Here is a 9187-nt window from a genome sequence, read left to right on the forward strand (position 1 = left end):
GTTCTGGTGACTCAGGGCATCCATCTGCCCTCCTAGTCCAGCCAGCGACTGCTCAACACAAGCCCCTCTGCTCCCTCATGTGGGGTTTGATCTCAGTCTCTAAAACAGGACTCCTGCAAAGGGCAACCCATTTGGTGCAGGACCACGAGCCAGATGCTGAGGGCCGGGACTGGGAGGGTTAAGCCTTCCCTCCCTCCAGCCTGCCCCCCTGCAGTGCTGGCCTCAGCTGCTTGGAATCCCTGGGGTCCTGTAGGGCCCTCCCGACAGCCAGATGGGCAGCAGCGCCAGGAGAGGAGGAGGAGGAGCAGTGGAAACAGGCCCCAGGGTACCCTCGGGCAGGGAGGGGAAGGGAAGAGAGGAACAGAGGGAGGAGAGAGGATGGCTGTATGGTACGGGAGCCCCATTGGCAGAGCGGAGAAGGCCAGACCCTTCTTCTTGAGCCAGGCAGGGGGACAGGGCTGCCTCGGGACTTTGGAGCTGTGGGGAGTTCGGGGCACAGGCCATTGTGCTCAGCCGGCCTCTGCCTGGGAGCCAGCTTTTGGCGTGAAACCCTACCCAGTGCTGGCTCCTGCTCCTCTTTCTTTTTTCTTAATAAGGTCGAATCAGAGTGAGTCAGAGGAGCCAAGTTTCCTGTTAGGCTCTGTTTGAATAAACTCTGCTCTGAACATAGCTTGGGCCTCTGCACAAGCTCCTGGGGCCAGGATTGTAGCCCTGCCAGCCATCTCTGCTGAGACTGGAGACCTGGGGTCCTGGCCTGGCCCCCAGACACTCCCCAGGGAAGCCCGTTAAGCTCTCAGAGCTTCAAAGTCTTCAGCTATAACTTGGGAGTAATAATACCTTTCTCGTGGTATATTTGGGAGGATGAAATAAAAGGATTATGAAGAGTACCTACCCAGCACAGTGCCAGGCATGTGGCCACTATTTTTTTTTTTCCCTCTGGACTGATGAGAGAAGGGAGGGCTTCACCCCCAGGGTGTTCCCCCCTTCCCCATTTTCTCTGTCCCTTTCATCTTTTTCATCTGTCTTCTGCATCCTTTTCTTATACCCAGCCCAGGGCACACTCCTGGGGCCGGTCCTCTCCTCCTCTCCACTCCCTTCCTTGCCCTCCTTCTCTCTTCCAATCTGTGTCTCCCAAAGTGGCTGATAAGACCCTCTTGGATCTCTGAGCCCAGAGGAGCCTAGCTGGTTCCCCCTCTGCACACACAGGACAAGGCCTTGCCTGAGTAGCTGGAGGTATCCTGACATCCTTTGGAAGCAGCAGAGCCGGGGTCTGAGAGAGACCCCCGACAGGCAGCAAAGGATGCAGAGCTGGGGTCAAATGAGGGCTTCGAGTCACCAGGCTGGGCCTGAGCCATCTGGAGGTGAGGGGCGGGTGGCAGGCAGCTCCTCACCAGGCCCTGTTCCTAGGGGCTGGGTTCACACCCACAGTTTTAAGACCTAGCCCTGTGGTTGAGGCTTGTTGCCAGTCCCTGGCAATAGGAACCAGGCACAAGTGTTCTTGGAGGGCTGGGGTATAGGGCTGCAAGAGCTTGCTGGTAGTGTGTGACTTTGTTAAGAATCTAATGTTCTGGACGGGGCTGCTCCTCCCCTGGGCTTCCCATGGGACACAGCCAGTGTCTTTTGATCCTGTGCTGGAACTCCAGGCTCTGGAAAATCTGGAGGGAGTGAGGAGGCCTCAGACCCAACCACAGAGGGTTTGGGAAGCCGAGAAAGGATATGAGCCGTGGGATGCCTTACTGCTTTGCAGAGGAAAGGACCAGGAGGCCCACTGTGGGTCAGAATGTTTCTATGGTTGTGGGGAAAGGATGAGGCAAACTCCGGGTGTCCCTGCCTTCTGTCCCCCACCTGGAATGGGACTGGTCCTTATCCACCCACTGAGATCCCTGGCTGCTGAGCCTAGGCCCCTGGCAAAGGCTCTTGATGGGGTTTGTGCGGACCTGGGGGTGGAAGCCCCAGCCCAGCTGGCAGTGAACTGCGCAGGCCCCTGCTGCTGCTTCTAGAAATTGGGCCGAGGAAGTGCTGAGTGAGGAGGCCTGGCAAGCTGGCATAGAATGTGCTGACTCTGCAGCAAGAGGACCACCAAGTGACCACTGCTAGCTGGGCCCTGCACCCACCTTTCCCCTGCAGCCACATCTGGTGCAATGGTTGGGGAGGCAGGGGGGCTTCGGAGGTCCCCAGAGCCAAGGTAGCCGTGGAGGGGCCCGCAGGAGGGGCCGGGGCCCTTTGGTTTGGAAGTGCCTCTCTTCATCGCTGGAACTCTGGAGAAGCCCAGAAATGGGGGAGGTGAGGTCAGAGCCTTTTGGAAGGACAAATGGGGAGGTGGGGGGGTGGGGAGGGAAGGAACCCACCCTTCTCTAGGACCCAGGGGAATTCAGTGGCTCTGGCCACCTCCCACTCTGCTTTTCCTCCTAGCTCTCTGGGGCTCCTGCCTGCATGCTCCCCAGGGAATTGGAAATACCAGCGCAGATACATGGGTCTGGTCATCCAGGCAAAGCTCTGTGAGGCAGGAAGCCTCCGCGATCCCCGGATCCCCTCGGCCCCCAGCCCAGCCAGCTTCTCCACTTCCAGACTTTCTCCCCGTCCTGAGGGGTGGGCAGGGCTCTGGGTCTGGCTAAATGGCAACATTCCCTGCCCACGTTGCCCCCCACCCCGGCCCCCACTCCATCCCAGGGTCCAGAGCTGGCAGGGTCAGGGAATATCATGATCACAGGGATGGAGAGGGGTCTCCTCCCTGAGGCCGTCCTTGGGTGGAAGGATTTTGCTGAAGTTGTTGGTTGGAGCCTGTTGGATAGGACAGCCCCTGGTGTTAAGGTTCGAGTTGGGGTGGCTCTCAGCCAGCATGCTGTGGGGAGGAGGAGGTCACAAAGTTCCCTGCCCAAAGGCGAGAACTGGCAAGACCAAGCAGGAGGCCAGTCCCTTGGGCTGCAGCCTGGCAAACCCTGGAGAAGTGGGAGGAAACAGGGAGGTTCCTGAGGCAGGAACCCAGGGGTTCTAATAGCAGCCTGGCAAGGCTAAGGGAAGATCCTCCAGGAGTAGGAAATGGCAACCCACTCCAGTGTTCTTGCGGGGGGAAATCCCATGGACAGAGGAGCCTGCTGCTACAGTCTGTGGAGTCCCAAAGAGTCGAACATGACCACTAAACAAGGCTAAGGGAAAGCTTTTTCTCTCTCTGTCTCTCTCTCTGCTTTTGTTTTCCTGCCTCTATATCTTTAACTTCCATTTGGGTCTTTCTGGGTTTCTTTACCTGTATTTTTTTTTCCTTTTTTCAGAATATCCCTGTTTTCATTCATTCATTCACTTTCTCTGTCTCCCTCCATTTCAGTGGCTTACAGTCTCTACTCATTGTTTCTATTCTTTTATATCTCCCTTACTCCACCTCACCTGTTTCTCTGAATTATTCCCTTATGTGTCCACTCATTCAGTCAGCGTGTTCCCTGGGTGCCTGCTGAATGGAAGCTGGGGGATCCCCAGCTTGTATTGGCTGGGGGATCCCCAAAGAGCTCACGCTCTAGTGGGAGTGGCTAGTCCTGAGGAGGGGTGCATCTTTGGGCTGACTCTGTGACCTTTGAGTCACCCAATAAATATTAGTTGAACAAATGAATGAATGGTGAATTTCTATATTCTTTGACTATTTTCTGTTGTAACATTCATCTGCTTAGTATTGATTTATAAGATGTAGTATATTTAGCATCTTTTCATATATTACTTTTTTTGTCATATAGGGTGCAGGTAATTTTTGAAGTTTGTCATTTGCATCTGTAGTTTTTATACTTTCCTGATATATTGAAGTGGTTCAGTTTTAAGCTGTCAAATTATTCGATTTTTCTGTTATGATCCCAGACTTTATTGTTATATGACCTTTGCTTTCACCAAGAATGCATACATTTTCAATTAAATTTCAAGATTTTATACTTTAATTTCACCTTTATATTTAACTCTATTTTATTTTTGTATCTGGTGAGAGGTAAGGAAACAACTTTAAAACAAATTAAGCCACTATCATTTTAATATGAATGATAAATTAATCCATAAATGAATTCCTAGTGATCTGAAAGGCCATTTTATCATATACTGAATAGTTTTCTGTTTGATTGTGCTTTTTATTCTGTACCATTGACTTATCAGATCATTTTTACATTGAGATTACCTTATTTTAATAGTTGTAACTTTTAAATAATGGTTATTAACTGAGAATACAAATCTCATTTATTTATTTATTGGCCATGGCTTGTAGAGTGCAGTATCTTAGTTTCCTGACCAGGGATTGAACCCATAGCCCCTGTAATGGAAGCATGGGTATTTTACCACTGGACTGCCAAAAATTATTCTTAGTGCTTGTCATTTAGGTGAACTCTAGATTTTTTTTTCCAAGTTAAATATAAAACAAAATGTCCCTCTGGAAATTGGAATTGGATTAAATTTATAGATTAATGTAGTGGTAAATAACTTCTTTGCAACACTGAGTGTTTCCATTCAGGAAGATGGTGCATCTTTCTATTATTAAGGTCTTTTTAAATTGTTGTTCTACAGTTAAGTTTTATAGATGAATATATGTGTCTGGTGCATCTTTAATGAAACGTGGCAATGACATCTGTAGTTGGCAGCTTCTGAAATGGTTCTCAATGATCCCTGGTAGTCACTTCCTTGTATAATCCCCACCCTTTATGTGTGGATTGGACCTAATGACTTGCTTCTAGTGACTAGAATCTGGAAAAGTGATGGGATGTTACTTCTGAGATTAGATTGTGGAGAATTGTGACTTCTGTCTTGCTGGAGCTCTCTTTCCCTCTCAGGCTCTCTCACTTGCCTTCTCTAACAAAACCAGCTGCTACGTTTCGAGCTGCCTTATGGGAAGCCCATGTGGCAAGGGCCTGAGACCCTCAGCCCAACAGCCATGTGAGTGAGCATACCTACTTGAACCTTCAGATGAGACCGCAGCCTTGGCTAACTACTTGATTATAGCTTTGTGAGGCACTCAGAGGCAGAGAACTCAGCTCAGCCACCCACAGATTCCTGGCCCACAGAAACTTGAGATAATAAATTCTGTTGTTTTAAACCACTGTGCTTTGGGGGTAAGTTGTCATGCAGCAATGGATAACTAATGCAACATCTTTATTTATTTAATTTTTGCTTAATGTTTTCTGGTAAGTATCAGGAAGTAGAAAAAATATTAACTTTTCTGTAGTTATTTTATAACTGGCTACTTTACTAAACTCTTCTATTCTGATAATTTTGTATTCCTTTTCCTAGTTTTTCTGAGTACTATTTGCAAATAATTATAATTTAATCTTATTTTTTCAAATTGCAGTAGCTAGAATTTTTATAATACTTAGTGTTGAATAACGAGACAGTAGAAATCTTTATCTTGTTCACATATTTGATGAGAATGCTTTTTGTATTTCACTGATTTGGTGTTGGCTGTGGGTTTGAGAGCTAGTATTTTTTACCATGTGAAACAAATATACTTCCATCTCTAGTTCACTAGAGTTTTTTGAAAGAAAACCAGGAATGGATATTGAAATTTACCAAGTATCTATTCAGTGTGTAAAATGATTTTTTTTCCTCCTTTGACCTATCGCCATAGTTAATAAGTTTCCTGCAGTTTTGATATAGCGTTATCCGTGCATTCCAGGAGTGTTTGCTCATGGTGTATTCTTTTCATAGCTCTAGATACTTTCACTGTAAGTATCTTTGCCAAGACATCTTTGACACAAACATTTACATCACATAACTAGCTGGCCATAGGACAGTTTTGCCATAAAAGTTTAAGAGGAACATTAAGAAGGACAGAAACATGAAGAATGAAATCTGAAAGACTTTATTTTAAAATACAAAATATTTGAAGACATTTAAAATATGTGTAGATTCATAGACATGCTACACAAAGAACTGATTTTATCTTGTGGATTGGACCTATCTGCAGCTGTCTTCCAGGTCTTCCATTCATAGTATTTTATGCGTTTACTTGGTGACTTGTCTTCTCAGCTGGCATCACTCTTTTTCTTTCAGGCTAGAATTTCTTCCTTCGCTGGATGAGGCATCTGGTCCCCAATCCTGGGATGAGCTCTGTGGTGAGCTGTGAAGGCCTCTGCACTGTCATTAATTCTTGGTGTAACGCCACGTGTCCATTGATTGTCACTCCAGATGTGTGTGGGAAGAGTGGGCTCAACTGTGCCTGGAAGGCCTCTTTCTCCTCCAGGGTAGTGTGTTTCAAAATAAGAAACCAACTCTTGGGGAAATCATTGTCTGCTGTCAGCTCCATAAAGCCATCAATAACATTGCTAACTGGAAGAAACACTAACACACTTCAGCCAGCGGAAACCAAGCTGTCAAACCCCAAACTGTCAAACCAGTTATTTGATCTTTCTCACAAAATTGCCTCACAGCCCTTTAGTTACAGGGCAAAAATGTTTGCAGCAGAAAACGCTTTTGGCAAAGATTTCTGTGGCAAAGATGCTTAAGGTAAAAACACTGGACACATTGTTTTAATATGTTGTTGGACTGGGTTTGGACTTTAATCTGATTAAATTTTTATTAGGACTTTACATCTATATGAAAGAGACTCGTGAATGGCTCATTCGTTCGTTGTGTTTTTCTTTGTGCCATTGGTCAGGTTTTAGTGTTAGGGTTATTCCAGCTTTATAAAGAGTTGGGAAGTGTGTGAGTCAGGGTCCTGGCAAGAAACATTCTCCCCACTGCCAAATGGTTTAAACAGAGAGTCTTTATTATTATTATTTTTTTTTACTTTTAAAATATTTATTCATTTGTCTGCCCCAGGTCTTAGTGGTGACACTCAGGATCTTCGACCCTCGTTGCCGCATGCGTTAGTTGCAGCTTGTAAGATCTAGTTCCCCAGCCGGGGGTCAGACCTGGGCCCCCTGCATCGGGAATGCAGACGCTGAGCTCCTGGACCACCGGAGAATCCCTAAATAGAGAGACTTTAATGAAAGGAGTCCCTGTGGACGTGTGGATAAGGCGAAGGGGACAAACGAGGGACAGTGAGGCACCCGGAGACCAGTCCCAGGGCTGCAGGGACGAGGGAGGAACCTAGAGCTGACACCTGGGAGAACAGGTCCAGGCAAGTGCTGAGGTTGGAGACACTGCTACTGCCCGGGCAGTTTGTGGGGTCAGCCCCCTGAGGCTTGGGACCAGACAGGCAAGGATGTGGTTTCTGCTGCGGTTTCTGTCTCGTGACCAGACTCTGACGGAGACTAACATAATCATAAGCCTGACAGGGTTTTAATATTCACTTCCACCTCTATACAACAACTTCCTAGTACTGATTTTTGTTGTTTACTATGATCTTGCTTATTTTGATTCATCTTTGCCTGCTAAGAGTGCACCCCTGAATATTTTTCCCCATGAAACATTACACATGGCACATATCCTAAGTTCTGGAGTACAGGAAAGTTTCTTTCTGTTGTCTTCATGCATGAGGGCCCCTGGCAGATGATGGGAATTTTAGGTCACAGCTGCAATCTCGCAAAATTCTGTAGAAGCATGGTTTCCAAAGTGTGTTCCATGGAGCACCCGTCTTTCCACTCAGTCAGTGGAAAAGGGTTTCATTGCTAAATAAACTTGGAAAACTGTGCTCGCTAACATTACTGATTTCACAAATGCTTTCGAAGCCCTGAGAAAGCCTCAGTATAGGATCTTGCTGCACTTCTCTCTGCATCTCCCAAGTCAATTTTATGGCAGAAGCTTTTTTCTGCAGCATAGCTGGGGCACGGGACCGTCTGCTGCAGTGCTTCAGTGCTTGCAGCTGGACACACATCCTCAAGCAACACAATATGAAGAAACTGTACGGAACTAAAAATAACTGCATGCATATGCAGTTGGGACAAATTCTGGACGAAAGATACAAAGAGACCAAAAACCCAACTGCCATCTTTGAAGAACCTGGAGCAAAAACGGTGTGTCAGGAGGAAAAATAGGGTATTGCGCATGCCCACTGCACTCGCCATCATCAAAGGAGTGGGTGAAACACCTAAGCCACGCCTCTGGCCTGACCCCACCCTCATTCTGTATAAGGAACAAATCCGCACCCTGCTTTATGGAGCAAGCGAACAAGGGACACTTGTTTGTTCTTTTTTTTTTTTTTTACTTGTTTGTTCTTGATCTCATTTGTTGCAGCCAGGGCCCCCAAAAAGCTTTGTCTGAATTTCTTGTCTGGCCTCTAGTCAGTTTCTGTTGACTGGGGAAGGCCAAGAACCCTGGTTGGTAGCATATGTACTTCTCAACATTCCATGGAATGGAGTTCCTCTTCCAGTTAAACGTGTTTCCCGAGTGTTACAGATGTTTCTCCCGCATTCCCCTCTGTATGGGTGCTTACAAGATTGCTTTGTTGCTGTTGTTCAGCTGCTAAGTTGTGTCCAACTCTTTGTGATCCCATGGACTGTAGCCTGCCAGGCTCCATGATGTTCTCCAGGCAAGAATCCTGGAGTTGGTTGCCATTTCCTTCCCTGGGGGATCTTCTTGACCCAGGGATCGAATCTGCGTCCTGTCGAACCGCGTCACCTGCATTGACAGGCAGATTCTTTACTGCTGAGCCACCAGGGAAGCCCCATAGAATTATTTCTTTACCCTTAAAATGGACAAGATCCTGCATGGTATTTCTAAGTTTTTTTTTTTTTTAATTATTTGACTTATATCAAAAGGAATCTTTTAAATGTTTAAGCTCAGGCTTCCCATCAGGAGTATCATCTTCTTTTTTGATTCTTGCTTTTATTTCATTTGCTCGGTTTCTTCTTTGGACCTCTATGTCTACTGTGGTCTCCCCCTTTGTTTTTATTCCTTTGGGCTTTTCCTCAGCCTTCTCAGAGGACTTAGGTCTGTCTCCGCATTTACAGATTCAGTCTTCTGTAGTTTCGGTTCTGTCCATTACCATCATAATATAATTTTAAATCGGCTGCTGCCTTTGTAGTCTCTTTACAGCCTTTTCTTTTCATTCTTTCTCTCTCTCCTGTATGGTTTGCCTATGACTCCCACCTGCCTCTCAGCCAGCAGCCATCGCATTTCATTCTTCCCATTTGTATTTCAGCTGTCCTTTCTTAGAGTTTGTGTTTTGATTACATGAAGTGCATACAAAGCAGATGTGGTCTGAAAGTTATTTGTGTATCTGCGATAAATCATCTTCAAAGGAATGGTTTTTCTCTGCCCTTTGAAGGACTTGTTCTTTCCCTTCATG

Source organism: Bos indicus, chromosome 21 (genome assembly GCF_029378745.1).
Source record: "Bos indicus isolate NIAB-ARS_2022 breed Sahiwal x Tharparkar chromosome 21, NIAB-ARS_B.indTharparkar_mat_pri_1.0, whole genome shotgun sequence".
In the NCBI taxonomy this organism is placed as follows: domain Eukaryota; kingdom Metazoa; phylum Chordata; class Mammalia; order Artiodactyla; family Bovidae; genus Bos; species Bos indicus.